Source organism: Balaenoptera borealis, assembly GCF_965194805.1.
Source record: "Balaenoptera borealis genome assembly, chromosome: 8".
Classification (NCBI taxonomy): Eukaryota; Metazoa; Chordata; class Mammalia; order Artiodactyla; family Balaenopteridae; genus Balaenoptera; species Balaenoptera borealis.
This window is the reverse complement of record NC_138865.1, coordinates 98,979,224-98,996,382: the sequence shown is the minus strand read 5'-3', so window position 1 is coordinate 98,996,382 and position 17,159 is coordinate 98,979,224. Positions and strand designations below refer to the sequence as shown.

General features: G+C 49.5%; 1 protein-coding gene across 8 annotated transcripts in view; it reads left to right on the top strand.

Annotated features, from left to right (window-relative positions):
* The window catches only part of PTPN3 (protein tyrosine phosphatase non-receptor type 3), a 149,121-nt gene that overhangs the window by 40,716 nt on the left and 91,246 nt on the right, over positions 1–17,159 (top strand). The window contains exons 2-3 of one of the 8 annotated variants that reach the window (XM_082403832.1): positions 5,727–5,941; positions 6,552–6,738. The exons of 5 other annotated variants lie outside the window; for them this stretch is intronic. The gene's annotated coding sequence lies outside the window, so the exon portion shown is untranslated. The remainder of the gene's footprint in view (positions 1–5,726; positions 5,942–6,551; positions 6,739–17,159) is intronic. 2 more of the 8 variants (XM_082403833.1, XM_082403834.1) reach the window with 2 other exon arrangements.

Sequence of the window (17,159 nt, the reverse complement as noted above, 5' to 3'; positions counted from 1 at the left end):
GCGAACCCCGGGGTGCCTGGGGAACTTCTCCTCAAGGAGAGGGCAGGTCTTGGCCAGGCCAGACACACAGGAGGCCAAGGTCAGGGACAGCTTGGGGCGGGAGAAAGAACCTAAGTTAACACAGAGTCCAATTCAGGATCCCAGACTGCTTCACCATCCTTTTTTTGAGCCCTCCATTTCCACATTTTATCATAGAGAAGGTATTCTGGTGGCTTGTAACATTCCCATTCAAGTGCCAGGAACCTGGTCAGAGATGTATCTCATCTCTGAAAGAAGTTGGGGTTTCAAGCTGGTAATTGGTCTCAGGGGATTGAGACCAACTCCTTGATTGTTGACTGTGATCTGGGAGGTTCTGCATGCATTGTTTAATTTCAGTGTGCTCCCTCTCTCCTCTTACAGTTGAGGAAACTCAGCTAGCAAAGGTAGTGTGGGACCAGGAGCTAGAGGGACGAACTGGGACCTTCTGAACCTCGGGTCCAGGCACACGAGGAATTCCATTTTCTAGGATGGACATAATCTACCAGAGGACTTTGGGGATTGGAGGGAACAGGAAGACAAGGCACCCTACCCACCCCCCACCAACCTCAGGGTTTGTGGCATGTTGGGGGATGGGGGGAACCTGCGATGTGTGGTCCTTCCCTCTCTCCTTAGGTAAGTGCCTGTTGACCGTAATCCCAAGTGCTCACCTTCCTTCCTTCAGACAATGGTCCTGGAAAGCAGGGCCACCCTCTTCATCTCTTCGCAGGGGCTGGAATGCCGAGGGCAATCCCCTGGCGTTGACAGGCTGGGAGTGTGGGGCAGCCAGCTGGTGTAGCTTCCCAAGCCTGGGCTCTTCTTTTTTTTAAAGGTTTATTGATTGATTGATTGATTGATTGCTATGTTGGGTCTTCGTTTCTGTGCTAGGGTTTTCTCTAGTTGCGGCAAGTGGGGGCCACTCTTCATCGCGGTGCGTGGGCCTCTCACTATTGTGGCCTCTCTTGTTGCGGAGCACAGGCTCCAGATGCACAGGCTCAGTAGTTGTGGCTCACGGACCTAGTTGCTCCGCGGCATGTGGGATCTTCCCAGACCAGGGCTCGAACCCGTGTCCCCTGCATTAGCAGGCAGATTCTCAACCACTGCGCCACCAGGGAAGCCCAAGCCTGGGCTCTTCTGACCAACTCTAATAGAGACAAGATCGGACCAGGTCAGTGTCCACTCTGCCCAGGTCTGGGTCCTGGCAACTGCAGACTCTGATCTCACAGGCGTCTCCTTTCATCTGCCTGAGGGGGAACTAAAAGGGAGTGCTTGGTAGGTCCCTGGCTGAAATCTGATCTGGTCATGGGTTCCGAGACCCAGAGATCTTGCATCTCCATATGATGCACCTGTGATAGCCTTCTGCCTCCAGGGGAAGATCAGCTGTGAGCACAGATGTAACAGCAAATTCAGACCTTTATTGAGCCTATACTATGTGTCAGGCCCTAGGGTTACAGAGATGAAAGCTGAACCCGTCTTGGAAGGATTCATGGTGGAGTTGGGAAGACAGTGACATTGTGACATTTCTGTGTGAGTGTGTACATGCATGTGGACATGCATGTGCTATCTATCTATCTGTCTGATAACTGCTTTAAAAGAGGATAAAGGTAGACGCAAGAGACCCCAGTGGAGAGAGCCATTCATTCTGACGGGCATTGGGGACCACCATAGGGAGTAGTTGGCATTTGAATTCAGCCTTGAAGGTAGAAAAAGATGGTATTCAGGGGGCAGACAGAACGGCAGATGCAAAGACTCAGAGGCATGAAGAGACCTCTTGTATTTCAGGAATGGTGACTCTTCCCAGGCCCAGCCTCCTGATCTTGGCTAATGCAGGACCCACCTCCTATAGTTAGGGTATCCCCCCATCTCTGTACAGGGGCCTGGCCTCACTCAACCCAGGGTATGTGTCCATTCCCCTTGTTTGTCCTGCATAGGAGCAATGTCTCTGTGCTGTCTCTGAGGCGTGAGCACCCTCTGCCAGGGATACCGCTGGTTTTAGTTATTAAACACTGATATGGCACTTACTAGCTGCCAGGCAATGTTCTGAGTGCTTTCCAAATATTAATCACTCTTTTAATCTTTGTAGCAACTCTCTGGCCGTGCTGCTTCCCTGAGTACTGGCCACTGGGTAGGTAGGTGGGGGCAGAGCTCATGTCCCCGGTCTGTGTCCCTCTGTGGATGACGCTCTCATCATGGTACAGCTTCTCCTGGCTGCGGTTTACATCGATGTGCCAGGAAGCAGCCAAGTCTGAGAGTCGTGATGGAGTGCTGACTGCCCCGGATTTTTCTCCCTGACCCCGTTTCCTTCAGGGGTCCAGCAGGGCTCCACTGACTACATTTTCTGAACCAAAGACTGGGATCTGTAGTCTGAGAAAGAATGTGCTGCGTCTTTGTGCAAGAGGAGGCCTGGGAGGTGTTGTTTGGATACTGAGAGTGGAATTTTTGAGACATTTTGATGGTTTATGTGGAAAGTTAGGACAGAGCATTTGAAATTGGGATAGTCCTGGAAAATTCAGGTCCCGTGATTTACTGTCGGGATACATAAGCTTTTAGTAAATAGTTAAGCAATGTGTAGTTTGAATTTTCTGTACTGAGCCTCTTGGAGCCTCAAAATGGAATAAATAGTACCTTCTAGCCCCAGAATCTTGCTAGTACTTACCAGCCCCAGTTTACAGATGGGATGAGGAAACTGAGGCTCAGCGAGATGAAATGACTCCTGAAAGGGCGTACTGCTCTACGAGGACAGCCAGGGTTTGAACTCAAGTCTGTCCCCAGGGAAATGCTTGACTGTAAAAGGAGGATAATAATAGAACCTGTTTCCATTAAATTGACCATGTTAAAGGAGCTAATGACCGAAAACCCACTCAGGTAGAACTTGGCACAGAAAAGGGTCCCCTCCCTTTGTGTTCGTGCCGCTGACCCGCAGACAAGCGCCTTGTTTAGCCTTCGATGCTGAGAGTGGCCATCGCGAGTGATGGCCTGCTCCCAGGGCAGGGCTGAGTGCCCGGCTCACAGGGCTAGAGGGACGTTCCAAGGGGCAGGATCCAGGACCAGAAAGGGGCCGTGGCCAGCTGGATGCTGTGTTGACGAAAGGCACTGGTCTGACTTAGAGAGAGGGGTGTGAAGACCTGGCCCCTGCACGCTACTTCCCTCAGGTGAGTCAGCCTCGGTCTAGACCTGAGGGTCTTGGTGGGAGAGGTAACAACCAGCTCTGGCAGCCGTCCCTTGACCCGAACCACTGGTGGGCCTGGAGTGGAGATAATGACAGCCTTAGCTCAGGTCTTGCTCGCTTTGCTCCCCCCCCCAATTCCCTCCCCAGGTCTGGTTATCAAATTCATACATGGTTGCTGTAGAAAATTAAGGTGTCAGGAAGCAATGGAAAAATCATGCATGGTGTTCTTCCTGGAAGCAGCTCTCCCACCACCATCACCACCATGGAGGACTCCACACGCCAGCCTGTTCTCTGCTGCAGCCAAGGGGGTCTTTCAGAACTGCTTCCTTTTGCTTTTAGAATAAAAGACAAAACTAATGTTGGCATCTCCTGCAGGCCCTGGTGTACATGCTTTGGTCCCCATGCTTTCTCTGCTCACAGGGCCAGTGAGAACCTGGAACCTTCCTCCCCTCCTCCCCAGTTAACTCATTCTGTGGGCCTTGGCTCCATGATTGTAGATGCCTCCCCTCGCCTTCCTGCTGTGGGTAAAACTGCCTGCTGTAAACGCTCACATTCTGGCCACCAGGTCTCTCTCCTTTTACAGCACTTTTCACAGTTGCAATTTTGTGCTTAATTAGTGTAATATTTGTATTAGTACCTGTCTCCCCAGCTACACTGTGAGCTCCGTGAAATCAGGGTCTCTCTTCCTTTAAACACACATGCACACACCACACACACACTTTCTTTGAGACTTATTTTTTTTCTTTTAACTTTTTATTTTGACCTAATTCAGACTTACAGAGAAGTTCCAAGAATAGAACAGAGAACTCCCGTATACCCTTCACCCAGATTCCTCAAATGTTACCGTTTTATCACATTTATTTTATTCTTCTCTCTAGGTATACATTTTTTTCCTAAACCATTTGAGGATCATTTATAGACTCTTCCTTTCCCCCTAAATACTTCAGTGTATTTCCTAAAACCAATGACATTCTCCTGTATAACTATGGTACACTTTTTAAACAAGAAATCAGTATTGATACAGTACTGTTATCTAATCTACAGACCTACAGGCTTTGCCGGTTGTCTTGGTAGTGTCCTTTGTAGCAAAGAAAACCCCAGATCGTGTGTTGCATGTGGTTATGTCTCTTCAGTCTCCTTTAAATTAGAGCAGTTCCTCAGGCTTTCTTTGTCCTTTATGACCTTGACATTTTTGGAGAATACAGGCCAGTTATTTGGTAGAATGCTCCTCAGTTTCAGTCTGTTTTAACCCACCATGTGTCTTCAATGCCACTGAAACATCAAATGCACTCAGTTAACATTTGGTGAATGAAAAAAGTCAGCAGGTTGTCTAGTCTCCCCCACTCCCACTCCTTTCAGCAGAAGGATGTTGTGGGTTTTTTTGTTTTTTTAAATTTATTTTTGGCTGCGTTGGGTCTTTGTTGCTGGGCACAGGCTTTCTCTAGTTGCGGCGAGCGGGGGCTACTCTTCGTTGCGGTGCGCGGGCTTCTCGTTGCAGTGGCTTCTCGTTGGGGAGCACAGGCTCTAGGCGCGCGGGCTTCAGTAGTTGTGGCTTGCGGGCTCTAGAGCGCAGGCTCAGTAGTTGTGGTGCACAGGCTTAGTTGCTCCGCGCCATGTGGGGTCTTCCCGGCCCAGGCCTCGAACCTGTGTCCCCTGCATTGGCAGGCGGATTCTTAACCCCTGTGCCACCAGGGAAGCCCAGGATGTTGTTATTTAGTTGCCATCTTGCTGTATATAGATTTGAATCTTGCTACTTTTATTTTTATGCATTTATTTTTTAATGGAAGTGTAGTTGACATACAATATTATGTCAGTTTCAGGTGAACAACATAGTGATTCGACATTTGCCTACATTATGAAATGATCACCACGATAAGTCTAGTAACCATCTGTCCCCATACAAAGTTATTACAGTAGTGTGGTCTATATTCCTTAAGCTGTATATTACATCCCTGTGGCTTATGTATTTTATAACTGGAAGTTTGTACTTCTTAATCCCTTCACCTAGTTTGCCCAACCCATCCCCCCGCCCCCTGCAACCATCTGTTTGTCCTCTGTATCTATGAGTCTATTTCTGTTTTGTTTCATTTGTTCTTTTGTTTTTTAGATTTCACATGTAAGTGAAGTCATACAGTATTTGTCTTTCTCTGTCTGGCTTACCTCACTTAGCACAATACCCTCTAGATCAGCGGTCCCCAAGCGTTTTGGCACCAGGGACCAGTTCCGTGGAAGACAGTTTTTCCATGGACGGCTGGGGGGGGTGGGCGGGGGGACAGTTCAGGCAGTAATGGGAGCGATGGGGAGCGGCAGATGAAGCTTCGCTCGCTCGCCGCTCACGTCCTTCTGTGCGGCCTGGTTCCTAAAAGGCCGCGGCCCAGTACCGGTCTGCAGCCCGGGGGTTGGGGACCCATCCTCTAGATCCATGTTCCCACAAATGGCAAGATTTTAGTCTTTTTTATGGCTGAGTAATATTCCATTGTATATATACACCACATCTTCTTTGTTCATTCATCTATCCTGATATTCTTTTTTAATAACACAGCTTTCCCCCCAAAAGAGAGGCTTCCTCCAGGGATAGTGAGCCTGCTGTCTCTGCAGGAATACAGGCGGATGCCGGGCCATGGCTTGACAGGGATGCTAGAGAGGAGAACAGAACGTTTGGTGAGGGGCAAGGCTCAGCCTGCACGTCCCTCCCGACACTGAGTGCCTTCTCCAACTGCAGCTCTGACTTCCCAGGCCTAGGGGCCCAAGAATAAGGTAACTAGAATTTCTAATCCAAACCAGAACATTTTGAGAATAAATGGGGGGCTGTTAATAATTGCATCTAATCAAGTAACTTCAACTGGGGCTATCCTGGACAAATCAGGATATGTGGTCACTCTACCCAAATGTGACTTTGAAGTTGGAGATCAGTGCCTGGGGATCAGCCTAGAAAACCCTCTAGCAGTAGGAATTTTCTGCGTGGACAAAGCAAAACTCATCTCCCTGGCATTACCTGCAGGCCCATATTAGTGGTTTTGGTCCTCTCTGTGGCCACACCTCCCTTGGTGTGCCCCTCCCAGCCTTTCTCCTGCTACATCCACCTTGTTTCAGCCCTCCCCTCACCTGTTCCTTCCTGCCACGGGGACTGAGAGAGCCTGGAACATCACTTCCAAACCCAGGCTGGATGGAGGAGGCGGGTGGGGTTTGTGATACATGCACAGGGGGGAAAATAAGCCAGCTGTGCTTCCTACTGACCCAGTTTTAATGGAACTTAAGAGCCAGGGTGTGTAAGTGAGGTATGGCTGGAGACCAGAGTTTCCCTAGACCTCATCTTTCCCACCCGGCCCCCTCAGTGCTCACACTTCCACCTGTCTTTCGTGCGCAGACACCCAGGTTCCTCTTCCAGCCCTAGTTCTGAGATCAGAACCGAGTCGCCGGTCTTTGGCAGAGGCACGGAAGCAGCTGGCATTGGGGACCCAGGCACAAGAGGATGGGCATTGAATGACTAGAAGGTGCAGAGAAGGACTTGGATGCAGAGAGACCAGCCAGGAAACCAGCATCGAGGGAGTCTGGTAACAAGGCCAATACAGGGTCATTTATCAGGAAGCCTAGAGTTGCAGTATTGAATGCCTGACACTCGGTCACGGGGGCGGGCACTGGTGTCTGATTAGCCCAGTTCCTTAACTCATTTTCTGCCTAGCAAAAAACACGAACTCTGCCTTCCTGGATTAAAAAGTGTAGGCATACCTCATTGTATTGGGCTTCGCAGGTACTGTGTTTTTTACATTGAAGGTTTGTGGCAACCCTGCATCAATCAGGTCTTTTGGTGCCATTTTTCCAACAGCATTTGCTCACTTCGGCTCTCTGTGTCACCTTTTGGTAATTCTCGCAATATTTCAAACACTCTACTGGCAAAAGATAATGAGTCACTGAAGGCTCAAATGATGGTTAGCATTTTTTAGCAATAAAGTATGTTTAATTAAGGTATGTATATTGTTTTTTAGACATAATGCTGTTACACACTTAATAAACTACAGTATAGTGTAAACATAACTTTTATATGCACTGGGAAACCAAAAAAATTGTGTGACTCGCTTTATTGCGATATTTGCTTTATTGCGGTGTTCTGGAACGGAACCCACAGTATCTCCGAGGTATGCCTGTTTTATAGGGTGAAAATGTGAAGGTATAGAGATTTTCTGGGGCATCCTAGTCTTGTGGACTTCACGAACATGGTCCAGTACACTATAGTGTTTTTATAACTCCAGGCATTGGTGGCTTTAAGGGAAAAGCCAGTTAGTGAGAGTTTCTAGTTATTAGAATGCAAGATACTAGCACTTACTGAACTTTGGAAATATTTCTGGTTAACTGCGATATTATGTTTACTGGTTAAAAATGTTCTCCCCCACCCCACCCAGGCATAGCTATGTAAAAGCATTGAGTTTGAGGTCACCTTTTACAGGACAGTGAGGGTCACACGGTGTCTGAACTGGAAAGGACCTCAGAAGAACCTTTTCCAGCTCCCTCTCTTTACAGATGGGGAAACTGAGGCATGCTCAGGGCACACAGATAGTCACAGAGCAGGGACTGGTACCTGCATCATACAGTTTCCAGCCCCCAGATCTTGGGTGTATTTTCTGGATCTCATCTAAGGAAGTTTATTAAATAGACTGTATATTTCTATCATTTTGTTAACATCTTTTGGCATTTGTCTTAACTGTAGAAATAAGCTGTATTGGCATCAAAGTATTAATAGTTGTGCATTTCTTGCTCTTTTATGTAGAAGTTGCTAGGCTGATTTTTTTTTTAATTAATTTATTTTGGGCTGCATTGAGTGTTCGTTGCTGTGCTCGGGCTTCTCATTGCAGTGGCTTCTCTTGTGGATCTCGGGCTCTAGGCATGCGGGCTTCAGTAGTTGTGGCATGCGGGCTCAGTAGCTGTGGCTCGCGGGCTCTAGAGCACAGGCTCAGTAGTTGTGCACGGGCTTAGTTGTTCCTCAGCATGTGGGATCTTCCTGGACCAGGGCTCGAACCCGTGTTCCATGCATTGGCAGGTGGATTCTTAACCACTGAACCACCAGGGAAGCCCTGCTAGGCTGATTGTTTTTTTCATTTTTATGTAAGAAGATGATATATACCTTCCATTGAGTTTCTGTATTCTGTACTAGTGTTTCTCAAACTTTAGCACATCAGAATCGCCTTTTAAAACACAAGCTGCTATACCCCACCCCCAGAGTTTCTGAGTCAGTGGGTCTGAATCAGACTCAGGTGAGGCCTCAGAATTTGCATTTCTTTTTTTTTTTCTTTAATTTTTGGCCAGGCCACGTGGCATGCGGGATTTTAGCTCCCCGACCAGGGATCGAACCTGTGCCCCCTGCGGTGGAAGCTCGGAGTCTTAACCACTGGACTGCCAGGGAAGTCCCATAACTTGCATTTCTAACAAACTCCTCGGTGATGCTGCTGGTCCAGAGACCAGGGACCATCCTTTGAGGACCGCTGCCCCAGGCTTAGTGATAGTTCCAGATGGTGTGCTCTGTGCTTTACAGCCAGCTGGGCCCTCCTTGCTGCCCAACCAGCCTTCCGTCCTCCCCTGTTGCTCCCATGCCAGCCAGCCTAACTTCTCCACTCTCTCTGGGTCTCCTACCTGTTGCCCTCCCCTCTCCAGATGACCCCACCACCTGTGGCCCTGGGATGCTCAGGGCCGTCTGGAGGGAGCTTCCTCGCCTTTCCCCCTCCCTCCTTCATTTTCTCTTTCTCCCTTTCTTCCAGTTTGAGAAATGAGTGTCTCTGGCTCTGGCTTACCTCTCCACTTCCAGTTGAAAACTGTCATCCCATCACCTGAAAAAAAAAAAAAAAGAAAAGCCTTCTCCCAGCCCGGCCTTACCATTAGGTCACCGCCCCATCACTCCCTTCCTTTCACTGCCGAGCCTGCTGACGGAATAGTTTACAGTCGCAGAAAAAAATTGGCTCTCACCTCTCTTGACATAGACATGCTATTCAATTCCAGGAGTTCAGGTTTTCTATACCTATGCTGAAAGAAAGACGGTTTTTTTAAGGGTTTTTTGTTTTTGTTTTTTTTGTTGTTTTGGCTGCATCGGGTCTTTGCTGCTGGGCGCGGGCTTTCTCTAGTTGCGGCGAGCAGGGGCTACTCTTCGTTGCAGTGGGCGAGCTCCTCATGTGGTGGCTTCTCTTGTTGTGGAGCACAGGCTCTAGGCATGCGGGCTTCAGTAGTTGTGGCATGTGTGCTCAGTAGTTGTGGCACGCAGGCTCAGTAGTTGTGGCGCGCGGGCTGTAGGGCACGTGGGCTTCAGTAGTTGTGGCTCAAGGGCTTAGTTGCTCTGCAGCATGTGGGATCTTCCCAGACCAGGGATCAAACCCGTGTCCCCTGCATTGGCAGGTGGATTCTTAACCACTGCGCCACCAGGGAAATCCCAGAGAGACATATTTTTTTATTTGTGGTAAAATACACATAACATAAAATTTACCATTTTAACCATTTTTAAGTGTATATACAGTTCAGTGGCATTAAGCACAGTCACATTTCTGTGCTACCATCACCACCATGCATCCACAGAACTCTCTTCATCTTACAAAACTGAAACCCTACCCATTGCACACTAACTCTCCATTCCCTCCCCGAACCCCCACCCCATCCCTGGCAACCACCCTCTACTTTCTGTCTCTATAATTTTGTCTACTCTAGGTACCTCATATAACTGGAATCATGCAGCACTTGCCCTTTTGTGACTGGCTTATTTCACTTAGCGTAATGTCCTCCAGGTTCATCCATGTTGTCACATGTGTCAGAATTTTCTTCCTTTTTAAGGCTGAGTAATGCTCCATTGAACATACATACAACATTTTGTTATTCAGTCATGTGTCAATGGACGCCTAGGTTGCTTCCACCTTTTGGCTATTGCAAGTAGTACTTCTATGAACATGGGTGTACCGAAGGACACAATTCTGATTAAAGGGGGCTTGCAACCTCAGGTGAGATGTTTAGGCATTTATTTATCTAGCAGTCTCAGCTTTATCTATCGCCTGCATCCCCCAGCCCATCGTCCCCAGGCTTCCCCACCTGCCCCTTGAGCAACACTACCCTTGCTGTGATGGCCAGGAACCGCTCACTTGTCAAGATCAGTGGCATTTGGTCACTCAGACCATTTGGTCTTTGTGCCGATGCCCTCCTGCTGGGGCTTCTGTGATGCAGCTCCCCTCCTGCCTCCCCACCCACGCTGGCTCATCCTCTGCTCTCTGGCTCCTTTCCCTCTGCTCTGTCGTCCTGCAGGCCTTCCTGGGTGAGCACACCTGATCCCATCATCAGGGGCTCACAGGTCTGTTCCAGCCTGGTCATCTCTGTGTGTATCACATCTGAACATCTCCCCCTGAGTGTCCCCAGGTCCCTCTTCTGCATGTGCATGTCCAAAGCAGAGCTCTGCACCTTCCTCCTTAAAAATGTTCTCTCTGTAAGTGACGTGTCTTCCAGCTTAGAAACCCCAGGGTCTCCCTTCACTCCCCCTACAGCTGCACTGGACAAATCCCTCCCATCACACCTCAACCCCTCCTCCAACCTGCCCTTCCTTCCCCGCCACTAAAACTGGGTGGGTTCACACACTTCTCCCATTTGCCTCCACTTTGCCTCTCTCCCCAGTGGGTCCCTAACATTTATACCTGCTTCATGTTGTTGCCAGAAAGTGTTCCCTGCAGAAGCACTAAGATCGCCTCTTCTCTGCGGGTCCCATGTCACCTGGCTCCATCCGGCCTTGCTTTCCCCTGTCTCTCCCCCTAACCCTGCTGGCGATATGCTCCAAGCCAGGGCTTCCCAAGCTTTAGTGCTAACATGCAGATTCTGATTCAAGGGGCCTGGGGGGTGGGCCCTGCCTTCTGCGTCCCTAACAGGCCCCCCAGGTGGTGTTGAGACTGTGGCCAGAGACCACATGTTGAGTAGCTGGACTCCAGAATAGATCTGTGTATCACAAATAAAGTGTGTATCACAAAGTGTTTTTAGTCTATAAATAATTGCAGGAATTTAAAATTTTTGTGTTGTAATTTTAACGTTTTCTGTTTTATACAAAGTTAATCTTAAATTTTTTTGATCATAAGGCAGATTCCCTTGTTGCAGTGATTATTTGCTACTAAAAGACATTTTCAAAGACTAAGAAAGGCTTTAGTTTCTTAAGAGTTACCATATAGGTCCAGGTGAATGAATGTATGGGGGGGTTAAGAATGTTTCCCCATTAAAGGGGTACATATTCAGGGTCGGGCTGCCCCTTGTGAGCATCCCCAGGGCAGAGACCTTCTCTTCCTCAGCTCCATCCCCAGGGCCCTGCTGCCTCCTCAGGATGTGGGCTGAAGGGTAAGGAGGCAAGTCTCGGCCCTCCTCTTGGAGATGATGGTGGAAACTGGTGATTTGATGTCGGAAGACTGGGCTTGGAAGGGAGCCCCGTCAAAGGAGGGGAGGGAAAGGGTTCTTGGCAGCTGGGCCTTGTTGAGGCCTGTTTCATGACTTTTAATAGGGTTTTGCTGTGCAGGAGCCGCTTGGGAGAAAACTGCTGGTGGAGGTGTCCCCTGGTGATGGGCTTCCTCCTGGAGAGGGGAGGGGAGGGGAGGGGAGGGGAGGGGAGGGGAGGGGAGGGGAGGGGAGGGCAGGCAATGGAGCTGAGCAAACCTGGGGGGCTCTGACTGCATTGGCTGCTTCAGGAGGGTCGGAGAAGCATGTCTCACGTGGTGAAGGATCAGGTTTGTGAGTGAGGGGCTGGGGTAGATGTCAGGGAAGAGAGTAGCTGTTGGGGGCCAGCCGGCTCCAAAAGCTTCACCGCTCCTGCTGTCCCATTAGTCTCAGCAATTTAGTCCATCGTTGAAGGGCTTCATGATCTGGCCCCCGCTTGCCTCTCCCACTTGTTCTGTGACTTTCCCCCTCGTTTCTAGGTCTGGCTGAAGGACTGTCCCCAGTTAAAATGCAGGTGTATCACCTCCTCCTGTGTCCTGTGGTGTGCACTGTTATCTCTTGGTGCAGGTTGTAAGCTGGGGCTGTCTCCGGACCCCCTCTCACTAACTCTGTGACCCCAACGAGCCTCCTGACGTTTTGATGTCCTCATTTCCACAGTGGGGATGATAGGTGTCCCCGCCTCACAAGGCTGGGTGAAGATTCCAGGATGACAAGGGCTTCTCCCAGTGGTACATGATCATTACTCAGGAAGTACTGGCGGTCCGTCACTACCTGCCACCTGTCCCTCTCAGTGAGCTTGTCAGAAGGACCGTAGCGTGACACTTGTCCCCAGGTGGAGCCCCGCTCTCAGATGGAGAGGGCTGTGACCCATGCACGCTGCCCTGGGCAGGGTGGGGCCAGAGTGGTGCCACTGTGGGGTGGACGCCCTGGGGGTGGTGTGTCAGCTCATTGCGTGGATGTTGAAGACACCAAGAGATGGCAGCTGGCAACAGGGTGAAAGGAGGAAGCTGAAGGCCTGGGGGACTTGAAATGGGTCGGCGAGCAGGGCCTCTCAGACTTTAATGTGCACACGAGCAGATTCAGATACCGTAGGCCCGGGGCCGGGCGTGAGATTGCGCATTCCTAACGGCACCTGGGTTGATAACAGTGCCGCCAGTCTGGACACCACACCGTGAGTGGCATTGGTCAGGAATATGACACGTGGTGGCGAGGCTCATGGAGAGGAGCATATGGAAGACGCAAAATAAGCTCAGCTGCGTGGCCTTCTACCCAGCCCCGTGGAGCACAGGCACCCAGGTGTCTGGGGTGTGGAGGGTTAGATGGGAATCAGATTGCGGGTGATGGGCAAGGGGCAGCGGGGGCCCCTGCAGGTTTGGGGATAAGTGTTGGGTGAGTTGATTTTGCCGTTTGATACTCCATCCCTCAAGGTGTAGTTTTGCCATTAGAATCCCCTTAAAAGCTGTTTGCATGGGCTCGAGAATGAGCTGTGGTCACACCCTAGACAAAGCCCCAGCAGCCAGTGGCACACACCTGACTCCACAGAAGTGCTCCCCACGCTGCAAGGTGGCTGTTTGATTACTCGTGCGCCTCCCTCTGACGGAGACAGCCTCTTCCTCACCTCTGAGCCCCAGCACCTGCCGCAGAGCCTGGCCACAGCTGGGGCTCATTAAATGTCTGTGGCGTCATAGGGGGTGAGCTCAGAGGGTTCACGCAGGAAGAACACATAAAGCCCTGTGTCTGAAAGAGCGGGGGAACCAAGCCCTGAGTCAGGTGCCTGGGAGAGTGGGGATGTGGATGGGAGAAGATGGTGTAAGCAGTCAGCAGGACCTCAACTGAAAACGCCAGGACCGTCTCCGGAAGATAGAACAGGGACTCAGAAAGGATGAGTGCCGGGGATTTGGATTTGGGCATCCGTTGTGAGCGTTGGGCTGTGAGTTTTCTGGAGTGGTGGAGGCTTCAACGGGAGGATGGGAACTTCAGCCAAGAAACCACTGGTTTGATCCAGGATCCCAGAGCAAACCTGCTTTTCCGCTTCCTTCAGGAGAGGGCAGGTGTCCAGATTTATGCAAATTGAGGATTAAGAAATTTCTCCCTGTGCATCAGTGTGCCATAAGCAGTGCTTCCCAAGGCTGGGTGGAGCCAGCAGGTTGAGGCCCATCATGTGGCAGGGGCTGGAGACACAGCTGTTAGCATGTTGAACCTCAACCGTGGAAGGAGGGGCCCCCTGAGGCGGGGGTCTAACTCCCTGAACCTCAGATGCCCTGTGAGGTGGGGTCCTCAGAGGCCCCTGTGAGTTGGGGTCACCCTTGTTTTGCTGAGAAGGAAATGGAGTCTCAGAGAGGTTCAGCAACTTGCCCACAGTCACACAGCTGGGAGGCAGAGGAGTCAGGCTACAACGTGGGTCCGTGGGCCAGGGGAGTGTCAGGTGGGGCAGACCAGCCTGGGAGCGGGGTTTCTGGGGAAGGAGTGACAGGTGTGGCAGCAGGGCCAGGGCTGTGGCAGGGTGGGGAGGGCTGCCGGTACCAGGCGCTGGGGGCAAGCAGGAGGAAGAGGAAGAAGCAGGGTCAGGTGAAGGCAGAAAGGGGCGAGGAGGTGACCAGGTGTCACGGAGGGCTGAGGTTTAAGCAGTTACACACCCTCGGCTCGAATGAGGTATCAGGTGACAACATTTTAAGTTCTATCAGTTTGATTTTTGAGCTCATTCTTGCTCATAGAAAACTTAGGCACTACAGAAAATTTGAAAGAATAGACAAACTAACAATTTTCACGGTCTTGTGAATTCCTTCATACTTTATACAGTGACTTATAGTTGTGGTCACACTGTAGGTACAATTTTATAACCAGCCTTTTTTCCTTGATATTCTAATGTTTTCCATGTCATTATGAAGTCTTCATGGACATCCGTGGCTATTTTATGATTTACTTAACTGGCCCTCTAAGCTTGGAAATTGGCTTTTTGGTGTAATTTTCAATGTTATGTATCTGGGAGGAAGATCTTTGCAAATAAAACTTTCGTGTATGGATGTATCCTGACAGTAGGTTCCTAGAAATGGAATTACCGGTCAAACCACCTCCCAGCATTGTTGGAATGATATGCTGTTAGGAGTGCTGACACGAGCCTTCTAGGAGTGCAGGTGTCAGCCTTGTGCACACTAGCTGTTCACTCAGTGCGTGTGTGTGTGTATTTCACAAGCATTTATTAAGTGCCTGTGGGGAGAGACTCCATTTTCTGTGGCCAAGTCAGCACAGTAGCGGCTGCCGGCATCTTGGGCTTGGCTGGGACGTGTGGGAAGTTTGATGGCACATGATGTCCCAGCTCCGCCTGCCCAGGAGCCCGGGGCAGGCAGCGCTGTGTGGCCGCGGGGTTCAGGCGGTGCTCACGTGCGAGTCTGGAGCTGCCTGCCTTCCCCACTGTAACGCTTAGGGACGTGGAAGGACTGAGTGTGATAGTCCTCATTTTGTCCCTTTATCCATGTCATTCGCAGATACTCAGGTTTGCTAGGCACCGCTCCAGGCGCTAGGGGCACAGCAGCTCACAACAAAGTCCCTGCCCTTAAGGAACTTCCATTCTAGCGGGAGGTAGGGACATGGGAGTTGGGAGGAAACAGTCAGTGAACATATTTGATATGTCTAGCAGTGATGAACGCTAAGGAGAAGGGTGCAGTGAGAGGAGAGATCTGGACGGCCTCACTGATAAGACACCTGGCTCGCTCTAAGGTGGAGGATGTCTGAGAGAAGGGAGTTCCAAGCAGAGGGAACAGCAACTGCGAACACCTGAGGTGGGAACGAGCTTGTAACAACTGGGTACAGGGCAGGGGCAGTGTGGCTGGAGCAGAGTGAGCAGGTGAGGTGCTGCGGGAGGTGGACAGGGAGGGGGCCCTCGTGTAGCAGAATGAGATCCAGGACCCGGAGTTCATTTTTCCATGGGCAGGTTTTGGAGCCAGAGGACCATCTGGAGCAGTTGAGGCTAACCTGGTGCCTTTCTTGGATTTCCGGTGGGTGATCACTCAGGCCTGTGTTTGGTGGGAAAGCTCTGGGAGTGGAAGCCCAGGCTTTGGGAAGTCACTGGCTCCGTCAGCCCTTTGGTTTCCTCCTCTGTGCGATGAAGGACTTGAACTAGGAAACTGGTAAGGGCGTATTGGGCTTTCCAGGGCTGAGACCCTCTGCCCTGCCCTCAGCTAAGTGCGCTGGTTAGATCTTGGATTGTTTTAGTTGAACTAGTAAGAGTATGTAAGTGCAATTGTTGATACATATTTAGTTCTTAGTATGGTTGGCCGATCAGGTTTACTTTGTTACAGATGAGTCTTTCAGCCAGCTGTGGGTGGTCTTATAGTAGTGATGAGAAGGAGGTGGGAGATGGAGGATACTCCCCCCCACCAAGTGGTTTATCCACTCAACTGTCCATTTATCCCACAGTTAATTATTGAGCACCTGCTGGGTACCAGGCACTGGGTCGTGGTCTTTAAAAGACCCAGACCTTGCCTTCATGAAGTTCACAGTCTAGTGCAGCAATGCTAGCTCTGCCAGAGGATCATGATGGGAAGGGACCCTGGTCAGAAAGACCAGGGTGCCTCCTACCTCTTGCCATAAACAAAAATTAAGTCAAAATGGATCAGTGCCCTAATATAAGAGCTAAAGCCATGGAACTCTTAAGAAAAAACAGGGATAAATCTTAATGACCTTGGAGTTAGCAGTGGATTCTTGGATATGACACCAAAGCACAAGCAACAAAAGAAAAATAGATAAATTGGACTTCATCAAAATTAAAAACTTTTGTATCTCTAAAGACATCAAAAAAGTGAAAAGACAGCCTACAGAATGGGAGAAAATATTTGCAAATCCTATCTGATAAAGGTTTAACATTAAGAATATATAACGAACTCCTATAACTAATCCAAATTAAGATAAACAACCCAATTTCAAAATGGGCAGAGGACTTGAATAGACATTTCTCTGAAGATTTATAAATGGCCAATAAGCACATGAAAAGTTGCTTAACATCAGTAGTCATTAGGAAAATGCAAATTAAAACCACAGTGAGATATCACTTGACATCTATTAGGATGGCTATTATCAAAAGTATAGGTAAGGATGTGGAGAAATTGGAACCCTCTTATATTGCTAGTAGGAATGTAAAATGGTGCAGTCTCTGTAGAAAGCAGTTTGGTGGCCCTTCAAAAAGCCGAACATAGAATTCCTGTATGACCCAGCAATTCCACTCCTAGGTATATACCCAAAAGCAGATGTTTGTACAGAAATGTCATTGCAGCACTATTTACAACAGCCAAATGGTGGAACCAGTTCAAGTGTCAACAAAGGAATGGATAAACAAAATGTGGTCTCTCCATACAATGGAATATTATTCAGCCTTGAACAGGAATGCAGTTCTTATACGTGCTACAGCATGGATGAACCTTAAACGTTATGCTAAATGAAGTAAGCCAGTCACAAAAGGACAGATATTGTATAATTCCACTTATATGAAATATCTAGAATAGGCAAATTCATAGAAAGTAGATTAGAGGTTGCCAGAGGTTGGGGGAGG